Here is a 19,683-nt window from a genome sequence, read left to right as displayed (position 1 = left end):
GGCCGCTCAGGAGGCTCAGCATGAGGGGCGGCCGGCCGGCGGCAACCTTTACCTACATAACCAATTTTTTTTTTTTTTTTTTTTTACTTCAACGGGCGCCCCCTGCTTCTGACAGCGCCCCGGGCGGCCGCCCGTCCCTAGAAACGGCCCTGTCCTGAAAGATAGATATTTCATGGCCATCCCAGATCATATTATTGGTATCACGTGCTCTGGCTTCTTTCACTGGGAAGCTCAGGAACTTGCAGATTATGTCCCTTGGTGGCTCATGTGAAGGCTAGACTGCCTTTTTCAACAGGTAGATGTACATTGTAAGTAGCAGGTATATATACACACATCAATGATTGAGGATAGAGAACCTCCCAGTGACATCAACGCCCATAAGGGGCGGTACATTCATGGTAACATAGTAACAAAGAATTAGTCAATCAAGCGAACGGCACAGGTGTTAGAACACATAGTAATGATAATAGATAGTGGACGGTAAATACCAGCATAGCGGAGAAAATTCTTCATTAGGTAGTGGATGTCTAAAAAACAATAATGCATAAATGAATATTAGATGGTAAACAGAAAATGCATCGGTGAACAGAACCAGAACTCAAATGTGCATAATTTCATAATCTCTGTTGAGACCCCTTGGATGAAGGGTATCCAGGGTATGGATCCAGTAGGCCTCACGACGCAATAAAAGTTTCTTAATGTCACCTCCCCGCCTGGGTCGAGTGACCCGCTCTATGACCTGAAACTTCAGTTGAGCAATTGTATGGTTATGTTTCTCAAAATGGGAAGGGATGGGTAAAAGTAGATTCTTGGTCCTAATAGTTGACTTATGCTTGCCAATGCGATCTCTAATGCTCTGCATTGTTTTTTAGACATCCACTACCTAATGAAGAATTTTCTCCGCTATGCTGGTATTTACCGTCCACTATCTATTATCATTACTATGTGTTCTAACACCTGTGCCGTTCGCTTGATTGACTAATTCTTTGTTACTATGTTACCATGAATGTACCGCCCCTTATGGGCGTTGATGTCACTGGGAGGTTCTCTATCCTCAATCATTGATGTGTGTATATATACCTGCTACTTACAATGTACATCTACCTGTTGAAAAAGGCAGTCTAGCCGAAACGCGTCCTAGATGATGGGACATATTGATTTATGACAATAAAATTCTATGAGCATCAAGTCACGTCTGCTGGGATTTTCTATTCAACTACACGTGGAGTCTGTCCTGTCCCGTGCGGCGTGCATCTCAGCGTGTGCTGGCCGACTCATCTTTCTATTCATTTTAATGTCAGGCGAACCTGAAAAACCTTCAGCTCATATTTGCAGCCAAGAAATAATTACTAGAAGTGCAAAAATAGTCCCACAACATGGACAGTGACATTCCAGATGTATTATTTGAATTTGCGATCTCCATTTATTATTTTTTTCAATGCGAGATATTGCACTATATAGTTCCCAAATGCACTATAAAGAAAGTATATTGGTATATAACACCCCGCTTCAATCAGTTTTTTGGGGGGGCAACGGGTATATCACACCAGTAGATATTATTTGTTCCAATAACGCTTGTCCCTCTATACCTGCAGTATGGCAGCAGAACCGCACACAACTGCCGCACAATACAAATGCACTATAATATACTTTCTAACATAGAAAGTAAATTATAACATTGTACAAGGAAGGCAATCCATTAGAATATACATGAGGATAAAACGTAACCTTTAATAATTTTACTATGAGGGTCCATTCACACGTCCGTAAGTGTTTTGCGGATCCGCAAAACACGGACACCGGCAATGTGCATTCCGCAATTTGTGGATCGCCGGCACTATAATAGAAAATGCCTAATAGGACATGTTCTATTTTTTTGCTGAAACGGAAGCACAAATGCGGAAGTGCGTATCCGCAAATGCGGATAGCACATTCCGGCCCCATTGAACATGAATAGGCCTGCACCCGTTCCGCAAAATTGCGGAACGGATGCGGACCTATTTTGTGGACGTGTGAATGGAAAAGATATCCCTCAAAATGAAAATAAATTAAATGATTAAAGTTAAAGGGGTTCTGCGCTTTGTTTTAACTGATGATCTATCCTCTGGATAGATCATCAGCATCTGATCGGCAGGGGTCCGACACCCAGGACCCCCGGCGATCAGCTGTTTGAGAAGGCAGCAGCGCTCCAGCAGCGGCGCGGCCTTCTCACTGTTTACCGCTGGCCCAGTGACGTCACGACTGGTATCAACTAGCGTGGGCGGGGCTAAGCTCCATTCAAGTGAACAGAGCTTAGCCCCGCCCACGCTAGTTGATACTAGTTATGACATCACTGGGCCAGCGGTAAACAGCGAGAAGGCTGCGGCGCTACTATCCCTGGGCTAGATGATGATGTGGTATTGAAGGACAGGGCGGGCAAAGAACTGTCCCTGATAGTGCCCTACAGGGGGGTGCTATTCTGGACCTGATAGCCTAACCACAGACCACCCGCCCTGATAAGAGCGACCCTGTCCGGAACCTTACCCTATATAAAAATGGCCCTAGTAAGCCCCTAGCCCTTAGGCCCATGACTTCCAGGTGATCACTATATACATCTATGTGTTTTTAACTCATTATAAAAGTATAAGTATTATCATGGGGAGAAAAACAGAACTGGATCGCACGTCCACAGTGCTATGCTTTGATCTAAACTCGCTTCTCAGCGCCATTTTAAAGTGTACAGCCCCCATACTGCATGCTGTACCAGAGTTGGTGGGACCCAGTGCCATGGGTGGCATTGTTGGACAGCAGGGTTGCTGTTTGACTCCTGGGTCCCACCGCCTACTAGGGTAGTGCCGCTTTGTCGCCGCATTGTGCTGCACCTTTTTGTCATAATAGGTCCCACTCAAAGAGGCGACCTTGGCGTGGTGAGTGGGCTTATGCCTTTTGATCAAAATGTACACTAATGCCTCTGGTACAGCATGCAGTATGGGGGGCTGTACACTTTAAAATGGCTCTGAGAAGCGAGTTCAGATCAAAGCATAGCACTGTGGATGTGCGATCCAGTTCTGTTTTTCTCCCCATGATAATTGTTATTTGACTTTTTCTTCTTTATTACTGGTATTAGCACTCCACCCATTCGGAACAGGTGGTTTTAATCACAGTAGTTCGCATAAAGTGGTCATTGACCTGCAGCTCCTGATAGTGGTGGACATGTTGTGTTAGACAACTGTTCACATGGTGCAGCAGTACTCTGTGGTGGCCTTTGTTTTTGTGGTGCTGTTCTGGTGGGTTGGTGGGACCCAGTGCCATGGGTGGCATTGTCAGACAGCAGGGTTTCTGTTTGACTCCTAGGTCCCGCCGCCTACTAGGGCAGTGCCGCTTTGTTGCCGCATTGTTCTGCACCTTTTTGTCAGAGTAGGTCCCACTCAAAGAGGTGATCTTTACGTGGTGAGTGGGCTTATGCCTTTCTATCAAAATGTACACTAATGCCTCTGATACAGCATGCAGTATGGGGGGCTGTACACTTTAAAATGGCGCTGAGAAGCGAGTTCAGATCAAAGCATAGCACTGTGGATGTGTGATCCAGTTCTGTTTTTCTCACCATGATAAATAAAAGTATAAGTATATTGCACCCCTCTGTGTATCACACATATAGATAGCACACCTATACTAATCCTTAAAATGACTTTTGTGGCCCCATTAGCTAGCATTTGGTGTCCCTAACAGCCTGTCCCTGCTCCACACAGAAACCTCTCCCTACACTGGCAAAACACTGAATGTAAAATGGTAAAACATTCTTTCCTGTACATTTATTTGTATATAAAGTGCAAGTTCTTCCAAAAAGTACAAGCAAGAGACACTCAGATACAACCTGTATATCACATAGAGGAGGGCCTCATTCACATTGTGTTACAATTGTTCATGTAGTGGGACTCCTACACTCAAAGCCTATGCACTAAGTGAAAGGGCTGCCAAAAATTACAAGGAACCGGAACTCCAATACACCCTTTGTTACACATAAAGGAGGGCATCATACACTCCCTTGATAAATTATGATTGATGGCCTGCTGGTGACCATCTAAAACATTTGGAGCAAGGGCCTGCTGATCTGACAATCTAAAGCATTAGGGGCGAGGGCCTGAAGATGAGCTGACCCTCTAAAACATTATGGGTGAAGGTCTGCTGCTGAGCTGACCATCCAAAAAATTATGGTTGAGGGCCTACTGTTGAGCTGACCCTCTAAAACATTATGGTTGAGGGCCTGCTGCTGAGCTGACCATTGTAAAAATTTACAGTGCTCAAGGCAGCTCCGGGTCTCCTGAATACTTCAGCTAGGAATAATGGAATAAGACTCCGGTTCTATTTTGTAGATTTTCAGAACTGGGGCCATGATTAAGAGGGATGGCCGGCTGCATCCGTATTGCACCGCTAGAGGTGAAATTCTTGGACCAGTGCAAGACAAACCAAAGTGAAAGCATTTGCCAAGAATGGTTTCATTAATCAAAAACAAAACTCGGAGGTTCGAAGACAATAAGATACTGTCGAAGTTTCAACCATAAACAATGCCAAATGGTGATCTGACGGCGTTATTCCCATGACCCACTGAGCAGTTTTCGGGAAACCAAAGTCTTTGGGTTTCAGTCGTGCGTATGGTTGCAAAGCTGAAACATAAAGGAATTGATGGAAAGGCACCACCAGGAGTGGAGCCTGTGGCCCTAACTTGACTCAACAAGGGAAGTTGGTGGAGCGATTTGTATGGTGTATGGTCCATGATAACTAGTTACGCGACCCCTGGCGGTGAGGATTGTGTTGACCAGACTCTTGGATAGTGAGACTGGACTTGTAGGTGAGGGCCTGCTGGTGAGCTGACCTTCTGTCACCGCCAGCTCTCTGAGAAGGTCTGGCAGACATTCTTCTGTACCTCTTGCATGATGTTCTTTGTTTTGGTTTCACTTTGTCATCTCCTTTCCTTCTCCCAGCTGTCACCTATTCACACTAATTGCCTCCCTTTATATTCCCTCCCATACTGCCTCACTTTGCGGTTTATACTACTTCCTGGATTGAAGTGATTACTGCTGGAGACTTCTGTTACTGCTTGTTCAGATAAGTCCTTTCTTGTATTGTGTTTCTTTGCTGGCTTGATTCTAGGTGACCTTGACTCCCTCCATATTAAGTGCAGGGAGCCGGTGGTCATGTCCCCTCACTATTTTAGGGTCTTCAGACAGTCTAGGTACGAGGGCATGCAATTGTCTACCTCTGAGACCCTTGTATGTGCTTAGCAGTCAGGGTGAGCTCTTAGGGTTTTACAGGGGTCACCTTTATGCTCCTTAGTTTGGGATCAAGCCAGTTGGATGTTTATCCATAACTTCCAGCTATCTGCAATATCATCCATGACACCTTCTAAAAAATTATATGCAAGCGTCTGTAGGTGAGCTGACCGTGTAAAACATTATATGCATGGGCCTGCAGGTGAGCTGACCTTGTAAAACATTGTAGGTGAGCGCCTGCAGGTGAGCCGACCCTCTAAAAAATAATATGCCAGGGCCTGCAGGTGAGCTGACCATGTAAAACATTATATGGGTGGGCCTAAAGGTGAGCTGACCCTGTAAAAGATTATAGGTGAGGGCCTGCTGTCGGGGTGACCCTCTTGAAAATTATATTCCAGGTCCTACAGATTAGCTAACCCTGTAAAACTTTATATGCGAGGGCCTGCAGGTGAGCTGACCCTGTACAACATTATATGCGTGGGCCTATAGGTGAGCTGACCCTGTAAAATATTATAGGTCAGGGCCTGCTGGCGAGCTGAGCCTCTAAAAAATTATATGCGAGGGCCTGCAGGTGAGCGGACCCTGTAAAACATTATATGTGAGGGTCTGTAGGTGAGCTGACTCTGAAAAGATTGTAGTTGAGGGCCTGCTGGTGAGCTGACCCTCCAAGAAAATATATGCGAGGGCCTGCCGGTGAGCTGACCCTGTAAAACATTATATGCGAAAACATATATGCGAGGGCATTATATGCGACAAATAAGCATGTCAATATGATGGAGGAGAAGGAGGATGAGAAAAGGAAGATTCAAACCATATACCATTTCTTGTGGTGGAAGGGGTGCATGGGATTACAGTGTATTCAATACATTATAAACAACACATTTAAAGAGAATTTATGTTCAGCCACTTTCCTCTGGTGGAGTCGAGAAGTCAGGGGCAATCCAGGCCTTGTTCATTTTCATTTAACAGGTGGATATGCTAATCTGTTATAATGCCACCAGCAGCACTAAATACCCGCTCAGACAAAATGCTGGCGGCAGGACAGGCCAGCACCTCCAAGGTGTAGAGCGCCAGTTCGTGCCACGTGTCCAGCTGGGACACCCAGTAATTGTAAGACATTGAGGGATCATTGAGGACGCTGACACGGTCTGCTATGTACTCCTTCACCATCTTCCAAAATTTTTCTCTCCTTGTGAAACTAGACTGCGCATCAGGGTGAGGGTGCTGGCGGGGTGTCATGAAACTGTACCAAGCTTTTGATAGTGTTGCCCTGCCTCTGTTGGAACTGCTGTGTGTTCCCCTCGTCTCCCCTCCTCGGTTGCCCAAGGAACTACGGACTATGCCGCCAGCGTTGTCAGATGGAAATTTTTGGAGCAATTTTTCAACAAGGACCTTCTGGTATTGCACCGTTTTGCTCGTCCTCTCCACCAGAGGAATGACAGATGGAAAGTTTTCTTTATAGTGGGGGTAAAGAAGAGTGAACAACCAGTAATCCGTGTTGTCTGAAATGCGTATAACACGTGGGTCGTAGTAGAGGCAGCCTAACATCAAGTCAACCATGTGTGCCAGAGTACCAACAGGCAAGACTTCGCTGTTGTCATCAAGAGGATCACTCTCAATCTCCTCTTCCTCCTCTTTTGCCCACCCACGCAGAACAGATGGAATTAAACTTCCATGCGTACTACCCTCTGTAGCGGAAGCAACCGTCTCCTGCTCCTACTCCTGCTCCTCTTCATCATCCAATTTGCGCTGAGAAGACGAACTGAGGGTGGTCTGGCTATCACCCTGTGTAATGTCTTCCACCATTTCCACCTCTTCCACATGCAATGCTTCGTCCTTAATTGTGAGCAGCGAGCATTTGAGTAGATACAGAAGTGGGATGGTTACTTTGATAATAGTGTTATCGTCACTTACCATCTGTGTTTATTCCTCAACATTTCTTAAAACCTCACAGAGGTCAGACATCCATACCCACTCCCTGCTTATGAATAGCGGAAGCTGACTGGAAAGCCGACGATCATGTTGCAGCTGGTATTCCACTACTTCCCTCTGCTGCTTACAAAGCCTGACCAACATGTGGAACGGCGAGTTCCAGCGCGTGCTCACGTCGCACAATAGCCAGTGAGCTGGTAATTTCAAGCGCTGCTGCAGTGTTGACAGACCGGCTGAAGCTGTTGATGACTGTTGGCGGAAATGTGCACACACGCGGCACACCTTCACCAATAGCTCAGGCAAATTGAGGTAGGTTTTGATAAACCGCTGAACCACTAAGTTTAAGACTTGGACTAGGCATGGGATGTGTGTGAGCTTGCCGATCTCCAAAGCCGCCACCAAGTTGCGACCATTATCAGACACAACCATGCCTGGTTGTAGGTTGAGTGGCAAGAGCCACAGCTCAGTCTGGTCTCTTATCCCCTGCCACAGCTCTGCGGCGGTGTGCTGTTTGTCCCCTAAGCATATCAGTTTCAGAGTGGCCTGTTTTCGCTTCCGCACTGCAGTGCTACACTGCTTCTAGCTACCGACTGATAGCTGACTGGTTCTGCACGCGGAAATTCGGAGATGGAAGTGGAGGAGGAGGCGGAGGAGGAGAAGTGGGGGTTGGAGCCACTAACGTAGGTTCTGGTCAAAACCCTTATTGACGTAAGGCCCGCAATCCTAGGCGTCGGTATCACCTGTGCCATTCCAGGGTACGACTCGCTTCCGGCCTCCACCACATTCACCCAGTGTGCCGTCAGGGAAATGTAGTGTCCCTTGCCAAATGCAATTGTCCGTGGTTAATATTGATGAGCGGCAGAGGTCATATTCGAATTCATTGAATATTCGTAGAATATATGAAAATTCGAATATACGTTATATTGTAAAAAAATGTACTCGAAAAATCGGCAAGGTAATGATTGCGTAATATACTACTTGATCAAGATCCTGCACAAATCCCTATATACATTAATAAAATCAACTCTGTTGAATGTCAATCCCTATGATAGATTGTCCCAACCCTAAATCCTCAAAATTAGATATGGAATAGAAGGGGTATATCATACAGACAGGAAGAAAAAATACCATATATATTATAAGGGTTATAATGATCCGCAATTGTCTTATTCTCATATTATATTTGATCATATTTATGTTTAAAGTCAAATTTTAACATTTTAATAATTGAAATATATGTATAGAATACACTTCAAGAATTTGTCTACAATGAACTCTGTTATACAACATCGCTATATGAAATTGCAGATATTATATATTTATGTGCAACTTTAAAACCGAATAACTCACTTATGCAACTTGATATACAAATGGGATGTTTATAAAGATGAAAGGAACACAGAGTACAAAAAACGCATGTGTACAAAAAGATGCATAAAAAACGCATATGCAAAAAACACATTAAATTTTCTTTAGGAAGGAAATCCAGTGATCCACATTTTGGTGCTACCTACGAAATAAAAGGCGGAGGCTAACAGGTGGTGCGGTACCACTGATGAAGGGAAGTAGAGTTCCCGAAACGCGTCTGGGCTGGATCGCACACCTGTTATAAGCATGGCCATGCTATAAAATCGAACTGAAGGACTGTTGAAATGATTGGAACCAAGATTATCATATGGAAGATACTTTTTTCCTTCTGACTGTGCCGGACAATAATACGTGGATTAAGCCAAAATGAAATCCCGTCCGAACTCCCGTGAGATCTCGGGTAAGTTGGCTGAAGGAGGAAGGAGCGAGACGCCGGCAGTGCCCCACGCCGCTCGATCCTCACTGAAACAAACCGCCAACACCAAGGAAGGTAAGGAGTCTCCATTTATGAACATAACAGATAAAGTTGACATGGGACTGAACAAAGTGTCATAGCCATCTGATTACATTGGCGCATAGGACCAGCGCATAACACTTGTGAAGCACTTGTGAAATATTATAGCAGTTATAGTTGACATGGGACTGAATAGAGTGTCATAGCCATTTGACTGCATTGGCGCATAATACTAGCGCATAACACTTGTGAAACATCATTACTGTTGGCGACCTCGTATACAGTAGGATCTAGGAAAATTATTTTTACTCACATGCGGACTCATATCCCCATGGGATCGAAATTCTAACAGAGCACTCTGATATAGCACAACCAATCAGATTACAATGTGCACTGTGCAAAAGAGCAACTATCCTTACCAATATATTTAATCTCCGTGGATTCATTTCAGATTGTATGAAGTGTACTTTATTTTCATTTTATTGTATTTTATTGTGTATTGATTGACTATATTTTTATTATACTCACACGTGTTCATTTATAAATATTGTGATTTAATTACATTTTATACATCTTAGTCCAAATGCAGTGTGCTCGCCCATAATTTTAGTCTTTTCACAATTATCTACCACTAGAGGGTGGGTGTCTCTTTAATCTGGGTTCGCAGCACCTGTTCCACAATCTTCTTCTTGAGTGAGCCACCATCCTGTAGTTTGTATTTTTTTTTTAATAGTTGTAATTTTTTTCCAATCTGAACTTCAGATGAGAAAAAAATGACAACTATTAGATAAAGATTATAGCACTGTATTAGCTAAATTGGTCTATATTAGTTTTTTTTTATATATTTGCTATATTGCTATATATTCTTGCTTTAGAATATTTTGAATATTCTAAAAAACAAATATATTAGTTTTCTTGAATATTCATCTTTTAAAAAAAAATCTGTACAGTTGTTCCACTTCGGCATACTCCTCCCCGACAAGCGTCCCCGTCACCATGGAAACGCCTGGGGGTTATAATTTACCATCGGATCTGAGTTTTCACAAAATCATTGATTCTTATTACAAAAATTTGCATTATGAAAATTCTCATTGCGAAAATTTGCATTCCGAAAATTTGCAATCAATACTACTCCTAAAGTCAAAGATATTGCAGCCTTTGCATTGGCCCACAAGCTAGAAGCAGGGAGGGATCATGTGTACTGATAAAAAAATCTCGAATATTCGAAATTAAAAATATATATCATTTGAATATTTGTGATTAACACTAGTGGTTAAGTGGATCTTCCCAGTAACTGCCGTTGGTCAGGGCACGTGTGATGTTACGGGATACATGTTGGTGTAAGGTGGGCACGGCACACCTTGAACTATAGTGGCGACTGGGGACTGCTTAACGCGGGACGGCCACCGACATCAGGCTGCGGAAGGCCTCAGTGTCCACAAGCCTAAATGGCAACATTTCCAGGGACAGTAATTTGGAAAGCTAAGCATTTAGTGCTATGGCCTGTGGGTGGCTGGGTATTTGCGCTTGCGTTCAAAAGCCAGTGGTAAGGACATTTGGATGCTGCGCTGGGACATGGAAGTGGATGCGGTTGCTGATGGTACTTGCGAAGGTCCAGGTGCAGGGAGGGAGGCATCCGGGCCTGCGCCTTTGACAGGGGATTGGCCAGCACATAACATAGGGGAAGAGGAGGCAGTGGTGTGACCCACAGACACAGATTGTGAACCCAGGCATTCAACACACTTATTACGGTGCTTGGATGCCATGTGGCGGAACATGCTGGTGGTGGTGAGGTTGCTAGTGTTAATGCCCTGGCTCATTTTGGTACGGCACAGATTGCAAACTACTATTCTTTTGTCATCCGCATTTTCCTTAAAAAAGCGCCAGACTGCAGAACACCTACCCCTTGGCAAGGGAGATTTCCACAAGGGGGTGCTCCGTAGAACAGTTGTGGGCCTGTTTGGTGTGGCACGCCTTCTCAATTTGTCCACCCCAACTGCCTCTCCCAGCCTGTTGCAGTGCTGCAGATCCCTTCCCCTCTGTACTGCTAACTTTATTCGACTTTCCACCTTCCCAGGTTGGGTCAGTGACTTCATTGTCCACCACTTCCTCTTCCACTTCCTCACTCTGCTCATCCTCCTGACTTGCTGACCTAACCACAACCTCAGTTATTGACAACTGTGTCTCATCCTCTTCATCAACCTCTTGAGACCCTAATTGCCGTGGACTTATTGGCAACTGTGTCTCATCATCATCCACTCGCTTATCTACTAGAGAGGGGTTGTTGATCCAGGGAGTTATTCTGATTGGAGTCGGGAAGGAATTTTTTATTCAAACTGAATGGAATGACGTGGTATAGCAGGAGGTGCTCAAACCCACATGCAGTCGTGCATATATATAGGGGAGCAAATCCTGCACTTGTGGCCCGTTGCTAATGGCAATCCCCAGCAAACATGCATACGGTGGAGGATGCCCGCAGCGAACCACAAGTACCACAATAGACATCCTACACAAGGTAACAATTGTGTGGATGTGATAATCAATATAACAATATAACACAATAGCAAAAGACAGGTGCACTCTGCGGTATTACTAAATCCTCAAACTGGTTTTAAAATTGAGAGATTAGTCAACATGTTCTACGGAGTAGGACATGTCTAAGCCCGGGCACCGCGACAAGGTTTCTCAAGTAGCCCGGGACCTAACACTCTCCTACCTGTGCCAGTGGGCAAATACCAGGAGCCAGTGGGCAAATTACAGGAGCATAAGGCCGACTCACAAACAACTCACCAGTTACCTCCAGCATGTATCCATGCTTGCAATGGGAGGAGGGAGGAGTCTGCAAGTCCCACTCAAGACTGTCTGGTATGGCCCAGGCCTCACAGGTGCACCTAAATGTGGCCTGTAGATGGAAAACAGGCACATTTAAATTGGAGTTTATATACCTCCAGGAATCTCTATATATACAAACTGAATGGAATGACGTGGTATAGCAGGAGGTGCTCAAACCCACATGCAGTCGTGCATATATATAGGGGAGCAAATCCTGCACTTGTGGCCCGTTGCTAATGGCAATCCCCAGCAAACATGCATACGGTGGAGGATGCCCGCAGCGAACCACAAGTACCACAATAGACATCCTACACAAGGTAACAATTGTGTGGATGTGATAATCAATATAACAATATAACACAATAGCAAAAGACAGGTGCACTCTGCGGTATTACTAAATCCTCAAACTGGTTTCACAGGGTTCTTTTCCCTCTGGATCAACTTGCAGGATGACAGGCCGAACTGGATAGACAAATGTCTTTTTTCGTTTTATGTACTATGTTACTTCCTTAAACAGTAATTGCCGTTCCCCACCGTCATCTTCTTGTGACTGTGGATGCTCAAGAGTTTGGGAATCAGGGCACAAAATATGTCCCTCTTCAAGCGAGCTTGGCGAGAGGGCCAATTCAAGGAATGGTGATGAAAAGAGGTCCTCAGATCACTTGTTTGACCAGACTCTCCATGGTGGGAGGAAGGAGGATCAAGACTGGATTTTGTGGAAGACAGAGTGGTGCTTAACCGACTGGAAGCATTATCTGCCACAATCCAACCTACCACCTGGTCGCACTGGTCTGACTTGAAGAGTGGTGTCCTGCGTCACCCTGCAAACTGGAACATGAAGCTAGGTATCGTGGATGATTGTTTTTCTTGTGCTCTGGCAGCAGGCACATTTTTAACGCGCCCTGGGCCACGACCACTTTCTGGTCTCTTACTGCTCGCCTTCTTCATATTAAATGTTATATATGCTTGAAAGTATGTCAAACGTACAGTAGCGTAGGATTTGGAAGTATCTGCACCAAAAAATTTAATAAGGTATTTGGGATGTCAAAGCTGTCACCAACAGCTAATAAAAAATTACATGGAATGTCACAGGTATTTGGGATTAGGAAATGTTATACAGGAGAGGTACCACCGGTAATGTAACTGTCCAAAGCATCTATGTAAAAAGTACACCGTTTTTTCACAGATACATTTTTTCCGCGCACACGTTACACTGGAGATATGGCACTGGTAATGTCACTGTAAGAAGCGGACATCGACTATTGAAAAAGTTCACTGGATGTCAATAGATACATTTTTTTAGCGCACACTTTACACTGGAGATGTGGTGCAGCTAATGTCACTGTCAGAAGCGGACACTGTCTATTGAAAAAGTACACTGGGTGTTACAGATATTTTTTGGATGCGCAAACTTTACACTGGAGATGTGGCGCAGCTAAAGTCAATGTCCGCAGCGGACACCATCTATTGAAAAAGTACACTGGATGTCACAGATTTTTTTGGATGAGCACACTTTACAATGGAGATGTGGCGCAGCTAATGTCACTGTCCGCAGCGGACACCGTCTATGGAAATAGTACACTGGATGGCAAAGGTTTTTTTACACTGGAAATGAGGTGCAGCTAATGTTGCTGTCTGCAGCGGCCATACTATTGTACGCTATTTAGCGCAGGATATGCTAAAAATAGATATTGCTGCCACAAACAATAGTCCTTAGATGGACGTTTGTAAAGTTTTAGCAATTTAGCGCAGGTTGCGATAAAAATATAGATTGCTGCTGCCACACACAATAGTTCTTTAAAGGACTTTTGAGTCTCTAAAAAGTTTTGGTGGTAAAAATATTCTTAAATCACTCCTTACACCGTCTGTCCCTTCCTGAGCACAGCTCTCCCTGACTAAGAATGAGCCGAACATGCGTCATCGGGTGCTGAACCGCAAATAATATATATATTTTTTACCACTAATATACACCAAAAAGGGCTTTAGAACATATAACTGCAACACTGAAAGCAAATAATATATTTTTTTTACCACTAATATACGCCAAAAAGGGCTGTAATTTTCTCACTTCATCACACAAAGGCACTAATACACGCATAAAAGGGCTTTAGAACATATAACTGCATAGCTAAATGGCAAATATATCTTTTTTTGCCTCTAATACACGCCAAAAAGGGCTGTAATTTTTCCACTTCACCACACACTGGCAAAAAGGGCTTTAGAACATATAACTGCAACGCTGAACGGCAGATATATATTTTTTGCCACTAATACACGCCAAAAAGGGCTTTAGAACTTATAACTGCAGCGCTGATCGGCAAATAGGCCCTTATTTTTTATAAGTTATACACGCCACAAAAGGCTTTAGAACATATAACTACACCGCTGAACGGCAAACATATATTTTTTTGCCACTAATACACGCCAAAAAGGGCTGTAATTTTCTCACTTCACCACACAACGGCAAATACTTTTTTTTGTGCCACTAATACTCGCTAAGAACATATAACTGCACCACTGAACGGCAAATAATATATATTTTTTTACCACTAATATACGCCAAAAATGACTTTAATTTTCTCACTTCACCACACAATGGCAAATCCTTTTTTTGTGCCACTAATACATGCCTAAAAGGGCTTTAGAACATATAACTGCACTGCTGAATGGCAAACATATATATTTTTTGCCACTAATACACGCTGTAGGAAGGTGCAAGGGTCCGTCATTGATGAAAGGTATATGTCACCGAGGTTCCTGGCCTCGGTGAAGTAAGAGCGGCTATTTTCAGGTGTCAGTGGCAGCTAATGCTGATTGACACTTTGCTATTTTAGTATGGCTGTATAGCTGATCCGGGATGGTTCTTACTAGGAGTACCCAAAGTGCTGGGTGGGTGACTACTCCCCAGGTTCCAGGTCGGGTCTTGACTGGCCCATAAAAACCCAGCCGGCAGTGTCAGCTGAGAGTGATTACCTCTCTCTGACAGAGGAGCTCTGCTTTGGGATCTGAGGCTTGTGCCAGGCTTGGAAGGCTGAGACCCGTGTGAAGGGAAACAGGCTGGCTATACCCTGTTCATGGACTCTTTGAGGCATAACTGCCAGCAGGGTGTGAACTAACACCAAAACCACAAGGTGACTTTTTGTGTTGAATGTGACTTTTTGTTTATAAACTTGCCAAGAGTGAATAAACACTGAACTGTTTGATTTAAGAACTAGTTTGTGCCTTTATACTGCGTCCGCTTATCCTGCCTACCAGAGCGAATCCCCACAACCCCAAAAAGGTTTGTAATTTTCCCACTTCACCACACAATGGCAAATACTTTTTTGTGCCACTAATACACGACAAAAAGGACTTTAGAACATATAACTGCACCGCTGAACGGCAAATATATATTTTTTTGCCTCTAATACACGCCAAAAAAGGGCTGTAATTTTCCACTTCACCACACAACGGCAAATACTTGTTTTTGTGTAACTAATACATGCCAAAAAGGGCTTTAGAACATATAACTGCAACGCTGAACGGCAGATATATATTTTTTGCCACTAATACACACCAAAAAGGGCTTTAGAACATATAACTGCACTGCTGAACAGCAAATATATTTTTTTTTGCCACTAATACACTCTTAAAAGGGCTGTAATTTTCTCACTTCACCACACAACAGCAAATACTTTTTTCTGTGCCACTGATACATGCAAAAAGGGCTTCAGAACATATAACTGCACCGCCGTACGGCAAATAGGCCCTTATTTTTTTCCACTTATACACACCACAGAAGGCTTTATAACAAAAATCTACACAGCTGAACGTCAAATATATATATTTTTTGCCACTAATACACTCCACAAAAGGCTTTAGAACATATATCTGCCCCGCTGAATGGCAAATAATATATATTTTTTTGCCACTAATACACGCCATAATGTAACGGATCGGCAGGGTGTTTTCCATCTGGAGCGCAGCACCAGCTCCGGTCATCACAGCGGCGTTTGCGTTCCAGGCTGGAACGCAACGTGCGCGATGACGTCAAGGGCTCCTCCCACAGGGCGGAGCAACCCCATATAAGCGCCGAGGAAGCTATGCACGGCGTTCCACTAATTTGGAGTGTGCGCCGTGCATGCTCCTACAGAAACCTTCCCCATAGGCATTGGAGCCGAACCCCAGAAACTCCTGGGAACCTTACTCCTGACTCCGCTAACCTCCCTGGCAATCCGGGACGCTACTCAGGATTCTACCAAATCGCAAGTATTAGTCAATTCAGTGGCTGAATGTAACCTGGACTTTCATTACCTTCCAACTAAGCAATAATATTCAAGGCACTCTGTTTTCTGTTTAAGTTGTTGCAAGTGAGGTGTGTGTCATGCAACACAGGATTCATGGACTATAACTGCCTGCCTACACCAAATGTATTACTGCATCCACCTGTAGGGCGTATAGCATCTCGCTGTTAATAATACATTCAGAGCAGGGAACAGGTGTATGATGTTAGGATCCCTAACTCTCCGCTCAATTGATTGAGAGAGCCGCCTGGGAATCCACTACTGAACCTGAACTATAACCTCACTCTCCTTCTGGGACTTGTGCACTGGTTAATGCAAAACGCTTCCGCAGTTGAGATCCTCGCAAAACAGCTCGGCGCATTACACATAAAGGACTTTAGAACATATAACTGCACCGCTGAACGGCAAATATATATATTTTTTTGCCGCTAATACACACCAAAAAGGGCTTTAGAACATATAACTGCACCGCTGAATGGCAAATATATATTTTTTTCCACTAATACACTCTAAAAAGGGCTGTAAATTTATCACTTCACCACACAACGACAAATACTTTTTTTTGTGCCACTAATACATGAAAAAAAGGGCTTTAGAATATATAACTGCCGCTGTACTGCAAATAGGCCATTATTTTATTCCACTTATACACGCCACAGGCTTTATAACAAATAACTACACTGCTGAACGGCAAATATATATATTTTTGCCACTGATACACGCCAAAAAGGGCTATAATTTTGTCACCACCACACAACGGCAAATACTTTTTTTTGCGCCACTAATACGCTCCAAAAATGGCTTTAGATCATATAACTGCACTGCTGAGCGGCAAATAATATATATTTTTTTGCCACTAATACATGCCAATAGGCCCTTACTTTTTTCCACTTATACACTCCACAAAAGGCTTTAGAACAAATAACTGCCCCGCTGAACGACAAATAATGTCTATGTTTTTTGCAATTGATACACGCCAAAAAAGGCTTTAGAACATATAACTGCCCTGCTGGACAGCAAATAATATATATTGTTTTTCCGCTAATACACACCAAAAAGGGCTTTAGAACATATAACTGCACTGCTGAATGGCAAATATATATATTTTTTGCCACTAATACATGCCAAAAAGGACCGTAATTTTCTCACTTCACCACACAACGACAAATACTTTTTTTTAAGCCACTAGTATACACAAAAAAAGGGCTTTAGAACATATAACTGCACCGCTGAACGGCAAATATATATATATTTTTTGCCACTAATACACACCAAAAAGTGCTGTAATTTTCCCACTTCACCACACAACGGCAAATACTTTTTTTGTGACATTAATACACACCAAAAAGGGCTTTGTAACATATAACTGCACCGTTGAACTGCAAATATTTTTTTTTCCACTTATACACAAAAAATCACTGCCTGTATGGATACTAAAATTAAAAATAATAAATCTTTATTGATAATTAATAAAACCTTCAAATGGACAGAGTTCTCCTTATATTCCAGGTGCTAACCTCTGGAATGATAAGTCCCCTATTAGTTATTCTGGGGGCTATAATGTGTGTACGGTAATCCAAATTGAATACCGTACTGTATCTAGAGGAATAGACAGGTAAGAACCAGGGCTAGACCTGTATTCCGGTGGTATGTGTTATCTGAACACCAAAAGGTGACGGAATAACAGGTCAGTTATATTAAATACAGTCAGATGCCCTTGGAACTATAGTAGCCAGGCCCCACATGTGGATCTGTTATGTTGTGTAGTGAGTGCCCAAGATCCCCATGGCTTATATTGTTGCAGATCCTATTCGGGGTATTGGCTTAATGCATCAATAGAGTGTGCATCTTAGTGTCGCTAGATTAATTTCATCAATTGTGCTCAAAGCGTTTCTCCAGTATTACACTGGATCATCAGGAGCCACAGATTATTTCAGATACCTTTGGAAACTAACAACTGATGCAATGTGACTGCTGTTAATGCATACTGTATCAGAATGCCCCCTTTTGATGGTATGAGGCTGCATCGAGGTAGGAATGAGTTTGAGGGTAGAAGAAAGTTATATTCTGTTCTGCTTATAAGTAGAGATGTTGCGAACATAAAATTTCCGTTGGCGAACGTGAACTTCCGCAAATATTTGCGAACTGGTGAACCGCCATAGACTTCAATAGGCAGGCGAATTTTAAAACCCACAGAGACTCTTTCTGGCCACAATAGTGATGGAAAAGTTGTTTCAAGGGGACTAACACCTGGACTGTTGCATGCCGGTGGGGGATCCATGGCAAAACTCCCATAGAAAATTACATAGTTGACGCAGAGTGTGGTAAGTTTAATTCGCAATGCGATTAATATAACCTGCATTAATCGCATTGCGAATTCAACTTAGAGCTAAGTTCCTAATGGTTGTATTGCTAGAATTGACGAATATAATGAATATAGCACTATATTCTCAATCTTCGTTATATTCTAGCAATACAACCATTCAGTGGCAATGCGAGGGGGGTGCGGTGGCCGCCGGCGCAGGAGTTCTCACTCACAAGTTCAACTTCTAAACTTCGCAAGCAAGCAGACACTTCGCGCTGTCACGTGGTAAAGGGGGACAGGGGTGTGACTGACTGCAGCCTGGTGTGTGGTGGGGCGCCGCGGCAGCTGCCCTGCAGGAGACTCTGGTGCCGGCAGGAGGAGGTAGGTAGAGCGGCTCTGACTCTATAGACCAAATTATTTTAATAATACCCCAATAATAATAAGTTAATAACCTAACCCTATTCATAAATTACTGGTGGATTATTATAGAGACGGCCCCAGGCCAGGAGACATAAGGGGTTGGGTTGAACTGTGGGCTGGGGCCACCCGGCCACATTTACTAATCTTTGCTCAGGGGGGCCCTCATAAATATAGACCCACATGGTGTGGACTGGTCATTTTTACTAAGGAATATAGTTTAAACGTTTATGCGCAAAAGAGAAAATAAGAAGTAAGCTCCAATCAGATATCTGCACATAGACCAAGACTCTGGGTCTATGCAGATATCTGATTGGAGATGACTAAGTGACTTCTTTTTTTTTCTCTTTATCTCTTTATTATGGCTTCGGGGGGGGGGGGGGGGGGGTGACACCATTTTCTACCGCACCGGGTGACACCAGCCATAGCAACGCCACTGCAACCATTAGGAACCCAGCTCTAAGTTGAATTCACAATGCAATTAATATAATCTGTATTAATCGCATTGCGATTACAACTTACATCTGAGTTTCTAATGGTTGTATTGCTAGAATTGACGAATATAATGAATATAGCACTATATTCTCAATCTTTGTTATATTCTAGCAATACAACCATTAGGAACCCAGCAGCTCTAAGTTGAATTCGCAATGCGATTAATATAACCTGTATTAATCGCATTGCGATTACAACTTAGTCAAATTTGTGACACTGCAGCTTCAGAATTAATCTAAGATGGATGCTGTCCTTGCTTTTTGATAGGAGGTGGGAGGGTCTGGGAGGGAGGGTCTGCTGCTGATTGGCTGGAATGTGTCTGCTGACTGTGAGGTACAGGGTCAAAGT

Source organism: Bufo gargarizans, chromosome 5 (genome assembly GCF_014858855.1).
Source record: "Bufo gargarizans isolate SCDJY-AF-19 chromosome 5, ASM1485885v1, whole genome shotgun sequence".
NCBI lineage: Eukaryota > Metazoa > Chordata > Amphibia > Anura > Bufonidae > Bufo > Bufo gargarizans.
Note: the sequence above shows the minus strand (reverse complement) of the source record.